The sequence below is a fragment of the Oncorhynchus nerka genome, linkage group LG25 (assembly GCF_034236695.1).
Source record: "Oncorhynchus nerka isolate Pitt River linkage group LG25, Oner_Uvic_2.0, whole genome shotgun sequence".
NCBI classification, from domain to species: Eukaryota; Metazoa; Chordata; class Actinopteri; order Salmoniformes; family Salmonidae; genus Oncorhynchus; species Oncorhynchus nerka.
Genome location: NC_088420.1, coordinates 43,833,646 through 43,847,513, shown reverse-complemented (window position 1 = coordinate 43,847,513; position 13,868 = coordinate 43,833,646).

The following is a 13,868-nucleotide window of genomic DNA, read 5'->3' as shown; positions in this document are numbered from 1 at the left end:
GTGTGGCCGATGTTCACTTTTCTCCTTCCACTAAAATTAGTTGCTTAATGTGCACATTCAATCATCATTATACTGTATCTTTAGATCCCATATACTGTCGTTTAGTCTGGCTCTTTGATAAGCCCGGCTGTGTGCTTTTTACTGAGCATGTATGGGATCTATTTAGTGAGAGAGAAAATGCTGGTCAGCTTTATTTAAAATCAATGCTACAGATTTTATTCTTCTGATCTTATTCTTAGTCTTATCTTCGAGCAAAACTGAATTAAATTCTTGTTAAACTTGATACTTGACTACTTGATTAAAACACTTTAGAAACACAATTTTAAACCTTAAAATCTTCTTGCACTACCAGTATCTTTAAATCCATGCTAAGCTTTGTGCCCGCATTAGAGCATTGGGGCATTAGAGCGGACAAGGGAGCTATTTTGTGCCTATCACTCAGTCAACACCTATCTCATAAATACAGGTGATTCATTTTTGCAGGGGAAACCCATAGTAAACCTCACACTAGAATATGTGTGTGTGTGTGTTTGTTGTTTCTGTGTGTTCAAACGCGCATGTGTGTGCAGCTTGTGTAATTATTTGAGTTTGTGTGCATCTGCCTATCTGTGTTCCTCTGTGTTTATGTATTTACGTGCCTATGCAGGCAGGTGTGTGTGTGTCTGGCAAGAAACCTCTCTACAGAGGGCTTTTGTTCAAGCATCTCCCATGGTTCTAATTAGAAAAAACTATTGGTGAGAGAGCACGAGAGAGAGCGAGAGAGAGCGAGAAAGAGAGCGCGAGTGAGAGAGCGAGAGAGAGAGCGAGAGAGAGCGAGAGAGAGAGCGAGAGAGAGAGAGAGATAAAGAGAGAGAGAGAGAGAGAGAGAAGAAGACACAGGAAGAAAATTGGGAGGAAGATCAACAGAAATTGACTGAATAAATACATGAACTTATGGCAGGACATGAAAGAAGAATGATCCCTCAGACTGGACATAACATGTAAACCAAATGTAAGACTTTTTTTACTCCCTTCATCCACCCTCAGTTTTCCAATCACATCACCACCATATAATTCACTCCACAATACAACCTGCATCACTCACACAGTCCCTCTTGAACCCCGCAGTTTCAAGATCAAATCCCATTTTATTGGTAGCATACACATGTTATCACAGGTGCAGTGAAATGTGTATGTTTCTAGCTCCAACAGAGCAGTAATACCTAACAATAAAAAAACAATAAACACAAAAAAATACTAAATTAAAATAATAAATTAGTAAATATCAGAACGAGCCAGATTCCGGAATATAAATATACATGTATATGATGGTGTGTATAGAGAGTATGGACAGTAGATGAATAGAATAGGTGTGTACAGCAGTAGTTATATAGGATGAGCATTGACTAGAATACACTATATACATATGAAGTGTGTACAACAGTATGTAAACATTATTAAAGTGACCATGACTATGACCTATGACTATGACTATGAACATAGGTCAGCAGTCTCTAAGGTGCAGGGTATAGTACCAGGTGGTAGCCGGCTAGTAACAGTGACTAATAAGTTCAGGGCAGGGTACTGGGTGAAGGCCGGCTAGTGGTGACTATTTGTGACCTGTTTCAGGAAAACTAGGCATATGTCAGGAGAGCCAACAATTATTATTATTATTATTATTAACCCTGCATTATAATTATATAAACCTCCTTAGATATTCTCACAGAACTGATTTGCCCTAACAAAATAATGCCGCTTAGATATTAATTTATCATCCTCCAATCCTCTAATTCAATTAGATCTACAGTACAGGGACATTTTATTGATCTGCAAGTACTTTCATACTAATACTAATTATTATTGGATTATTCACTCATTAATGGATTTGGATCAAAATAAATAAGTACCAACATTCTTTCTGATAGTCTTTAATACATACATGTTTTTTGGTTACAATGAAGAATGTAAACAACATAAATCAAATAAATCCTATTCATAATGAATAATCAGATGCGTGTTGCAAGCTTGATATTTTTTTACTTGCTATATTACGTATTGGTTCGCTAAAAATATAACTTTTACATTACCATGTACGTATTTGCTTAGGGTTATAAAATGAAAATGAATTCGGAGGGCAGAAATGAGAAATTACCTAATCAATTGGAACCTTTATCAAGTGGAAGGGGGAAAAGTAAGGAACTTGTCACACCCTGACCATAGTTTGCTTTGTATGTTTCTATGTTTTGGTTGGTCAGGGTGTGATCTGAGTGGGCATTCTATGTTGGATGTCTTGTTTGTCTATTTCTATGTCTGGCCTGATATGGTTCTCAATCAGAGGCAGGTGTTAGTCATTGTCTCTGATTGGGAACCATATTTAGGTAGCCTGGGTTTCACTGTGTTTGTGGGTGATTGTTCCTGTCTCTGTGTTTGCACCAGATAGGACTGTTTAGGTTTTCGCACATTTATTGTTTTGTTAGTTATTTCACGTCTAGTTCCTTTATTAAAGAACATGAATAACCACCACGCTGCATTTTGGTCCGCTTCTCCTTCACCACAGGAAAACCCTTACAGAACTTGTCTGTCAGCCCTGCACTAAAGACGAAAATAGGTTAAAGAAAATTGTGATAAATAAAAATATATATCAGTTTAATTTAAGGTCCAAAAAACGTCTGTGCCATATAGATTGCAAAATAGTTGGGAAGAGATTTTCAATGTACTGATTCCATGGCACATGGTTTATGAATTGACACGCACATTTCCATTCCTCCTGAAAGCCCTATATTCAAAACAGTCAAATGCATTCTCTCCATTGCCCACACACACTTTAAACATTTGGATAATAAAGCATTAAAGGCATTGGTTAATTTGAATACTTCTGACAGACAAAATTCTAACTCCACCCCAAACGTTTGGACTTTTAAACATTCCCAGAAGGCATGGGTTATTATAACCTACTGCAGGCCTAAAATCTATGGGTGCAAACAACGTTTCCATGATGGGCTATTCCTCCTTTAAAAGTTGCATCATACTGCGGCACACCTTGCATGCTGCTGCAGCATTTTGTGGCATGTCATTTAATTCTCAGTCATTTTTTCTGTTACTGCAAGTTATTGCTAGTTTGACCACCAGAGGGCATCTTTGAGAAGCACTTGATAGTATTCCGTATTGGCATTACCAGATTTTAAAACATTTTTTGTAATAACAAAGTATGTTGGATTGATTTTAAGAAATTTGGCTCAATTAATTTGATTAATACTATGGTGTTTCTTTTCAGAGAAAAACAAAACTCTCAGGATTTCCATTAGGATGGAATGGAAAATATGGCGATGTACAACATGATGGTTGGGAGTAGACTACAGGATCGGAGGATTCTGAATTGTTTTCCTTCATTAGACAACTTTGTTCTAATATTTCTGTAAATCAGTGATATTTATTCCCATATTAATTCGTTATAGATCCATAACTAAATCAACATCTGCATTTTGAAAGAGTATCTTTTCTAATTTTATTAATGAAATGTGTTTTTTTGTTTATTAGTTTACTGTGCAGTCTACAATACGTACTGTAATAAACATGGGAAAGTGCCTTAATTCCTTACATAAGGGAGAGCAGGCCATGTCTATACTACAGAATGCAGGGCACGCGGGAGACCGGTGTTTTTTTTAAATAGTTGTGATGTCTTCACTATTATTCTACAATGTAGAAAATAGTAAAAATAAAGAACAATCTTGGAATGAGGTGGTGTGTACAAACTTTTGACTGGTAACGTTACTTGCTTAATTAATTAGATTAATATTATGGTGTTAACATTCCATGAAAAATGAAAAACCCTCTGGGTTTCAATTAGGATGGAACAGAACATATGTCGCTATACAACGTGGCGCTCATAAATTCAGAGCATTGTCTGATTGTCAGTTTGTAAATTCAGACCGTGGAGCGCACAATGAACGTTCAGGCCGAGGAGTAGGGTTGATTTGATCGTTCTGGCCTTACAACAGCAGTCAAGCACCCAAGCTAATGTTGGCTAGCTTGCTAGCTACTTCCAGACACAAATGAGACCACTCTGACCATTTTACTCATCCTAGCTGAGCTGGTAAGGCAGTTTTGAAATTATGCTTTTTTCCTGACCTTTACTGACACCGGCCATATTCAACAGTTGTTGAGCGCTCGTAAATGAATTATTCTGTGCTCTGGTACACTCAGACGAGAATGCTCTGAAATCTGTGTTGATAGTAGGCTGGACACATGACATTTTTTTAAACTTTATTTTCTGATAAAAACTAGTTCATTGCATCCACCGTGGAGCCCAGTTTCATAATGTGACCATATTTCCCAGCTGCTTACCGTCATTTTGACGTCATCGCGAAAAAACAGGTCTTATTTTAGTGCATTTTTCACCTTGCCAGCTCCTATTAGTTCTATTGAGCACCGTGGCACCAACTCGCCTTCTGAAAGTTCTATTTCCAGCTTATTGTTCAACGCCACAATGCCTGCTTCGCTATTGTTGGCAATGAGAGCTGCTCACGTTGTTTTACAGTCAAAATGTAAACAACAACAAAAAATTATATTGGAACTCTGTGGTCTTCCAATTGTTTCCTATGGGGGAAATATAGGCATGTCTGTCTCTTTTGCCAAATATCTCGCAATGTGTATATTTAGATTTATTTCAAGTCAGACGCCATTTTAATCATGAGAATCTCCTCTTTGTAATTATGTAAGTCTGGGCAGCGAGCTCGTTTTTTATCGATCGCAAGACCAGAAATAGTTAGTTTTTTATTTTTCCCCTACTTTCACATTGCGCAGACATAAACACAGTTGACACCATCGAGGTGCGGATGTTAACTTTCTACACAAGTTTTTTTTTTCTCCAGTTTTGTCCTACGAACAGATTGTAGTGGTAAAATAAAAAGGGATACATTTTTTGTGCCATTTTGGTGAAATGGAATTCTAAGCATTACTCCAGTCAAAACAGTTCAATTTGATTCATTTGCTATGAAATTGCGTGTTCCAGCTTAGCCAACGTTCTTAAGCTGTTTTTCAGCCTTGGAGGAATTTTGACTTGTTCTATTGTCCAGCCTATAGATAGCCAGAGCGAATTTACGAATGCACCTGAATGTCTATTTAGAACACACAACGACTATACCATTTAGCTAAGCTAAGAATGACTGGAAAAATCAGGTCAATAAACGTTGGGTAGTTAGATAGCCTATAGTTAATATACTGGCAAGTTTGATGTATAACTACTAACGTTAGATAGCCAGCTAACATACCGGTACATACTGCTGTAATGATATGCTATGTGGTTCGTAAGGACAGAGTAGCTAACAAATTGTCAGCCAACATAATGTGTAAGGTAACTTATTTCAAAAGTCATTACTTTATTACATCATTACACATCAACAACTGACACCCACGAAGCATCGTTACCCATCAATCCACAAAAGCCGCAGCCCTTGCAGTGCAAGGGGAACAACTACTTCAAGGTCTCAGAGTGAGTGACGTCACCGATTGAAACGGTATTAACGCGCACCCCACTAACTAGCTAGCCATTTCAGACCGGTTGCATAATCATTGATGTCCAGGAGCAGCAGTGGTTAACACTGTTGAAGTGTATAATTGTAATACATACATGCAGACACAGCATCATTCAAAGAATGGAGTTTGATATGACTGAAAAATAACGTCTCAGAGATTCATACCTGAACTGCACCTTTATTTGCCAAGGAAGAGTAGGTGATCAGTGAATATATTCAATGTACAGGCTACAATGTGAGAATCTCATGCGTGGAAATAACTGCAGTACATGTATATAGGACTTGCATCCTTGGCACAGTAAAGTTAGAATATTCTACTCTATCCATAGGCTTCATTAATGCCATTCAGACTTGAAGTTGATAAAACAACTATGATAGCTGAGGTTCCTAGATTGGCATGAATATTAGTTCAGAACCTAATGTTTTAGAGTCCATACACAGATCGGCTACACACTGTAGCTAGCTACACATCCGCAGGCACACAATTATTTTTATCCTCCACTACACAATAAGCAAGTAAATAGTTAGCTAGCTATGTTACGTCAGCTGCATTGCAAGGCAAGCTTACACAATTACACAACAGTTGCAAGCTCACAACTTTTAAAGGAGGAACCACTGTACATAGACGTACAGAGGCCCATCATCAGCAACCATCACTCCAGTGTTCCAATGGCATGTTGTGTTCGCTAATCCAAGTTTATCATTTTAAAAAGCTAATTGATCATTAGAAAACCCTTTTGCAATTATGTTAGCATAGCTTAAACCTGTTGTCCTGATCAAAGAAGCAATAAAACTGGCCTTCTTTAGACTAATTCAGTATCTGAAGCATCAGCATTCGATTACAGGCTCAAAATGGCCATTAACACAGAACCGTTCTTCTGAAACTCATCAGTCTATTCTTCTTCTGAGAAATTAAGGCTATTTCATGCGAGAAATTGCCAAGAAACTGAAGATCTCGTACAACGCTGTATACTACTCCCTCCACAGAACAGCACCACCTGGCCCTAACCAGAATAGAAAGAGGAGTGGGAGACCCCGGTGCACAACTGAGCAAGAGGACAAGTGTGTCGAGTTAGAGTGTCGAGTTTGAGAAACAGACGCCTCACAAGTCCTCAGCTGGCAGTTTCATTAAATCGTACCAGCAAAACACCAGTATCAAAGTCAACAGTGAAGAGGAGACCCTGGCCTTCTAGCCAGAGTTCCTCTGTCTAGTATCTGTGTTCTTTTGCCCATCTTAAATATTTTATTTTTATTGGCCAGTCTGAGATATGGCTTTTTCTTTGCATCCCGGAGTCGCCTCTTCACTTTTGACGGTGAGACTGGTGTTTTGCGGCTCCTATCTCAGACTGGCCAATAAAAAGAAAAGATTTAAGCTGCCAGTTGAGGACTTGCGTCTGTTTCTCAAACTAGACACTCTAATGTACTTGTCCTCTTGCTCAGTTGTGCACCGGGGCCACCCACTCCCCTTTCCATTCTGGTTAGAGCCAGAATAGATGCCTACCTTCACCATCTGGGGTCGGCCAATCAGGAAGTCCAGGACACAGTTGCACAGAGCAGTTTTAAGACCCAGGGCCCTGAGTTTAGTGTTGAAGGCTGAGCTGTAGTCAATGAGCAGAATTATTACACACAGTAGGTGTTCCTCTTGTCCAGATGGGATAGGACAGAATGCAGTGCGATTGGGATTGCTAAATCTTTGGATTTGTTGGGGTTGTATGCAAATTGTTATGGGTCTAGGGTTTTGGGTAAGGTGGAGGTGAAGTGATCCTTAACTACCCTCTCAAACCATTTCATGATGACAGAACTGAATGCTATGGAGCGATAGTGATTTAGTTCAGTTACCTTCGCTTTCTTGGGTACAGGAACAATGATGGACATCTTGAAGCAAGTGGGGACAACAGACTGGGATATGGAGAGATTAAATATGTCTGTAAACAGCCAGCTGTTCAGCACATGCTCTGAGGACACAGCTTGGGATGCTGTCTGGGCTGGAAAACTTGCTAGGTTTAACATGCTTAAATGTCTTTCTCACGTCGGCCACGGAGAACGAGAGCCCACAGTCCTTGTGAGTGGTGCTGGCCCGTGTCGGCAGCACTGTGTTTTCAGTGGGCGAAGAAGATGTTTAGCATTTCCGGGAGTAAAGCGTCTGTGTCCACGACATGGCTGAATTTACTCTTATAATCCGTGATTGTCTGGAGTTCCTACCACATACATCTTGTGTCTAAGCCATTAAATTGCAACTCCACTTTGTCGCTGTACTGTTGTTTTGCCTGTTTGATTGCCTTACGGAGGGCATAGCTGGTCTATTTGTACATGTCTATGTTCAGTTTTGCGTGAACGCTGCCATATATCCACCGTTTATGGTTTGGATAAGTTCTAATCATCATAGTGGGAACAACATCACCTATGCACTTCCTGATTCAGTCACCGAGTCAGTGTATATGTCAATACTATTCTCAGAAGCAACCCAGAACAATGGTCAACAGTGCCCGATGAGCGAGTAGCACAGGAGATGTTTTGATAAAACTTTGGTAGCGTTTTCAATCAAAGGATACAATTCAGGTAACTAGAATTTGTGGTCGAAATGAGTGACCGCCGATCTAATATCCAAAAGTTATTTCCGGCTGTAGGTAATAATGCAAGAAATGTTCAGAGAAAAATATGTAAGAAATAACAAACAAACAAAAAGTTGTCTAGGAGCTAGAAACAGGGCGACCGTGTCTGTCGGTGCCATCTTCACAACCCATCATCACGCTCTTAACAAAAAAAATACTGACGAGTAAATAAATCCAGATTTGTTTGACTCACAAGGCATGGTTATTTTAAACCTCTTAAATAAACCACTGTTGAATCACAGTCTGGGGACCAGAGTGTTTTGTAGGTTTCCCTAGGGCATGATCTGGTCGTGGTGTTTATGACACATACAGAACATACTGTTACTTTGTGATGTCTGTCTGTCAGTGATCAAAGATGAGTCACACACAGGTTCTAAGCAGAGTGCCGGAATTACAGCTCCTGAGGATGATAAGGAGGGGATTCACTCCAAGAGAAATTCCAATATATTATTTATTGTAATTAAAAATCACAGCGTTAAACAAACAGAAACAAAAGCCAATTGCCCCACATTTCGGAGTGATGTCTTTGTCAAGAGCTTTGAATAAAAATATATTTTTGATAAGGATGAGTGTGTCCCATTCTTATCAGAGCTTTGAGATAACTCTGGAAAGAAAAACACTATACAAATTGAATGTATTATTTTTATTATTATCATTCATTGGGTTCTCCTCAACTTTTTGTGGACAGCATCCTTTTAAGGCCAAGGCCTCTTCCCAAATGGCACCCCATTCCCTATATAGTGCACTACTTTTGATCAGAGCCCTATGGAGCTTCCCAAGAATCACAGCTTCTACCTTCTCTCCTCCTAATCGACTGGTCCATTACATGGCCCGTGGGGCACGATGATCATCCTCCCTTCTCGCTAATATCATCCCGGCAAATGTTCCCACGTATTATATTACACCTTTCATTCACAGAGTCTAATGCCCTTGCTTTTCTACACAATCAACAATTGAATGCCTGTTTCTATGTGTTTCCACTTAAAAGTTTTTTTTATTTATGAAGAATTCTAAATACTTCCAGGAGGGCCTAATGTGTTCCGTATTGTTCAAACTCCACAGCACTCTGACCTACTGCAGCGCTCCCAAATACCTTTTACCTGTCCATGACACTTCCCCTGTCACAGCCCTGGTCTGCATCTGGTGATAACATAAACTAGCAAACCCAGACCCATACCCTAGGCTTTTCTTAGGTTAACCCTGCAGACACACAACCTGCCCATCCCCAAACCCCCCAAACATACACCCCAGGTCTGACTTGTTCTAGACCCAGACTCTCTGCCTATCCTAAGTTTTTAACCCCCAAACACTCACCCCAAAAATACCAAACACAGAACCAGAAATCAGTCCTGGATTTCCCCAAAACTCATAACAGCCAGACCCTTAAACTCCAAACTTTGCTCAGACAAAACTCAGAAAGACTCCTGTACCTTGCTTTTTACCCTTTTGTTCCCTGCCACTCAGTCCTCTACAAGCTTGTCCACTATGTAGCATGATGTAATAGAGAACCCATAATGCAAATTAACATAACGGTGTCTTATCTCTTATCCAGGACCAGTGACCATTCAAACTCTATGACTTAGCCTCTGATGACTTAGACTTGAACTCCTTGACCATACGAGATACAGCCGACATTAAAGCCAGAGAAAATGCTTATCAACAGGCCTTTGTCTTGGATAGTGATAAGAAGACCAATATCTCAAATTACCATAAACAAATGTATCATACAAAAAAGGCCAAACTCTGAGTGACATTTACTCAGCAAAGATGCACCAGCTGAATACATACATTCAATACAGTGCAGTGTCCACATACCCTCAGCTCTCGCCCCCTCCCTTCCACAAAGATGTACTTCAGTACTTGTCCATCACCCAGGATTCTCCGTGCTCCCCCATGCATATCACAGGACTTCTTATCAGTCAGGAGAGTTATTGGGTGTACACATTCCTACAGTACACTGCAGTCCACTAAATAATTCCGCTTCTCATACACAAGAGTTTAAACCTAACACTACTTTCAATCTCTAATGATATATAATAACAACCTATTAACACTAAGAGAGTATAATGGTTTAAAACAGTAAAATAAAACAGCAATTTACAATCTACCAATAGTATGAGGACAATGTTCTGTGAACAACACTGAGAGAATAAAAACATAACTTTAGAGTTGTCCAATTCCAAACAAACTGTCTGTGCACAGAAGTATGTTTGTCCTTGATGTTTAAACATCCTTAACAGGAAGTGGGTAAGAAGGGTAACATTTTGGTGAATGAATGAAGTACAGCTTGGCTTGGCAGGGGCAGAGGCAGACAGGCAGTCACTGAACACACAGGGTCATCATTCCCGAATCTACTCATTCCCAATGAGTCACACATCAGGCCTGGTCATGCCTCCAAAAGGGACATTGGTGGAACGGGATGTACTGGGAACCCAGAACATCTAAACCCCTGGGCAGCTATTCATTACTCAGACTGCATGGCAAGCTGACACACAAACACACAAACAGATGAAAATACTTGGCTACACTTGCACAAACACTGTTGGGCTGACACCACACACACAGAAATATTTCAAGGGCAGTCGGCCTAACACAGGCATGGATGCACACACACACACACACACACACACACACACACACACACACACACACACACACACACACACACACACACACACACACACACACACACACACAGACAGAGAGAGAAACAAGGATACACAAAAATCTAAACGCAGACATGTTTACTTACAAAGAACATGGTTGCCATGTTCTATGAACATAAGCTACGTTTAGCTTCTTCAGGCTAGGGTCTATTTTTCTCCACTTCCTGTCTGACTGACGTGCCCAAAGTAAACTGCCTGTTACTCAGGCCCAGAAGCCAGGATATGCATTATAATCAAATCAATCCAGAGAATCAAATCAAAGTTTATTTGTCACGTGCGCCGAATACATCAGGACCTTACAGTGAATTGCTTACTTACAGGCTCTAACCAATAGTGCAAAAAAAGGTATTAAGTGAACAATAGCTAAGTAAAGAATTAAAATAACAGTAAAAAGACAGGCTATATACAGTAGTGGGGCTATATGAGTAGCGAGACTACATACAGACACTGGTTAGTCAGGCTGATTGAGGTAGTATGTATATGTAGATATGGTTAAAGTGACTATGCATATCTGATTAACAGAGAGTAGCAGTAGCGTAAAAGAGGGGTTGGCGGGTGGTGGGTGGCAGGACACAATTCAGATAGTCCAGTTAGCCAATGTGCGGGAGCACTGGTTGGTCAGCCCAATTGAGGTAGTATGTACATGAATGTATAGTTAAAGTGACTATGCATGTATGATAAACAGAGAGTAGCAGCAGTGTAAAAAGAGGGGTTGGATGGGGGCACACAATGTAAATAGCCATTTGATTACCTGTTCAGGACTCTTATGGCTTGGGGGTAAAAATGGTCCCCCCCCTCCCTTATGTGACCACGTTTTCCAAAAACTCTGTGAAATATCTGCTCTGAATTAAGAGTCAAAGATTTCTGCAGAAAGAATGGGGTGTCAGCTATGATATGACACCTTGACTTCGGAAAAACATCTATTTTGTTTATTGAACTACAGTGAAGTGGATTTCACCTGGTAACAGAATTGTGGTAACAGAATTACATCGTGGGTCCCTGATCTGTACTACACAGAAATGTATAATTATGGATATGAATGTCATTCTCTTTATGGTGCATCCTAAATAGATACACAAAGGTAGACATATGCAATATCGTCCTTTGCATATCTGGGTATTATTCTACACACTGGCTAATATTGTAATGAGCTCTGCCACCGAACAAGACCACATTAGGTTGTTCCGGACAAAATCTAAAAGTGCAGCACAGTAGAACTCAGCAGAGTACAGTAAAGTACAGTGCAGTACAGCACAGAGCAGTAGAGTAGAGCAGTACATTATTGTACTCAACTCTAGTGTGCTCTACTGTGTACTCTATTGAACTCTACTCCACTCTATTCTACTCTACTGGTCAGTACAGTCAGGACCTCGGTACATTCTTAAAATATATCATTTATTTATTTATTGGAACTCAGTCAGAGTCTCAAATTACTGTTGACAGTTAGCATAGTACACAAGGTTTAATTTCGAAACTTGGTTGTGCATCAGCAGTTTTTATCTTGTTATATGTCCCTCACTGACAGTCACTCAATTAGCCATTTAAAAAAAAACATTTTTAGATTGGTAAATTAGTCTAGTTAGTCTAGCCAGCTATCTAACCTTGTAGTAATCATGGCCACATTACCGACCCGAGAAGCAGGGCACGTGCCCAGGTGCTCTGACCTCCAGGGGGCCCCTAATTGATTTTGTTAGTCACTCTCACTCAGATATCATATTAACATGGTGCTTTGGAAAATACGAACCAAAGTTTATGGCAGAGACTATTTAATTGTGTAATAGATAAATAATTCACACAAGCAGCTGCAATGGAGATCTAGCTTTGATTTCACAGGGAAGATCTCAAAGAATAAATGGTTACATGTTCCTTATATAGTGGGAGGTGATAATACAATCATATTGTTTACTCATCAGTTTTTTTTAATACAAGCAACAGTTCCAGAACACAATAGCCTTGAGTTAGGGTGTAGACAAACCAGGAGGCATAGCATCACAGTACAACAGAGAACATATCCCTTGAGAAGTTACAACCGCTCACCCCAAATTCTGCCGCCACAATTCCCAATTTGATGCCATGCAAACAATAGACATCACCATACATGACATATCAAATCTGTTGTCAGACATAATTCAAAACCTTCTAGTTTCTGTGAAATTGCCATTTTACACAGAAATGGGTGGTCTGAATGGAACTCCGAAAAGGTCATTTAATAATAACAATCTGGGGAAAAGGGGGGTTCATAGAGATCGGGGTCATTCCGAGGGCAGTAGGCATTATCATCTCCAATATGGCAATTTGGATCCCCAATAAAGGGTAAAACAGTGGCGAGATCCATCAAGTCATTCATGTTGACCTCTGTGGTCATGATCATCTGGTGGGGAGGAGATACTGCTGTTTCACACAATCTCCTCACCAAGGTCATCAGGCATGAGAATAGGCAGAACGATAGCGCAAGGTCTCCAACCAGGCCTAGGAGACTTTGCAACACGAGAGTTCCGATGTTCTCCAGGCTGGTTTCCACCAATGTAAACAGATCCCAACCCCACTCGTTATCTCGCTGGTTTGCAGTAGCTACCACCTGTGGCAACAAACTCAGCAACAATGGAGGAATCCGGAATGTAAGTACAACATTCTGCCTTCACCACCACCCCCATCTGCTAGGAGAATATCCAAAGCCAATTTACTTTGTAAGACCATGGTACGAGTAGCCAGCTAATGCTTCCAAAGCAGTGGCAGTAGCATTCCCCATTATTTGTACTTCATTGGCTTGTTCTCAAATGGAATCAATCACAGTTGTCATGCCATAATTGGGAAGTAATGCAGAGACGTTTTTTTTTTGCAAGGCCAGCTACAATGGGAGGAAGAGTGGATTGGGGGTTTGAGAAAAGCACACACAGGAACAACATAGCAGGATCCTGACCAATTCATAGGCAGATAATAGTATGCTTTCATCCCACACCGTTTCATGTCATCTTTATTTTACTAAGTAAGTCAGTTAAGAACAAATTCTTATTTTCAATGACAGCCTACCCTGGTCAAACCCTAACCCGGACAACACTGGGCCAATTGTGCCCTAT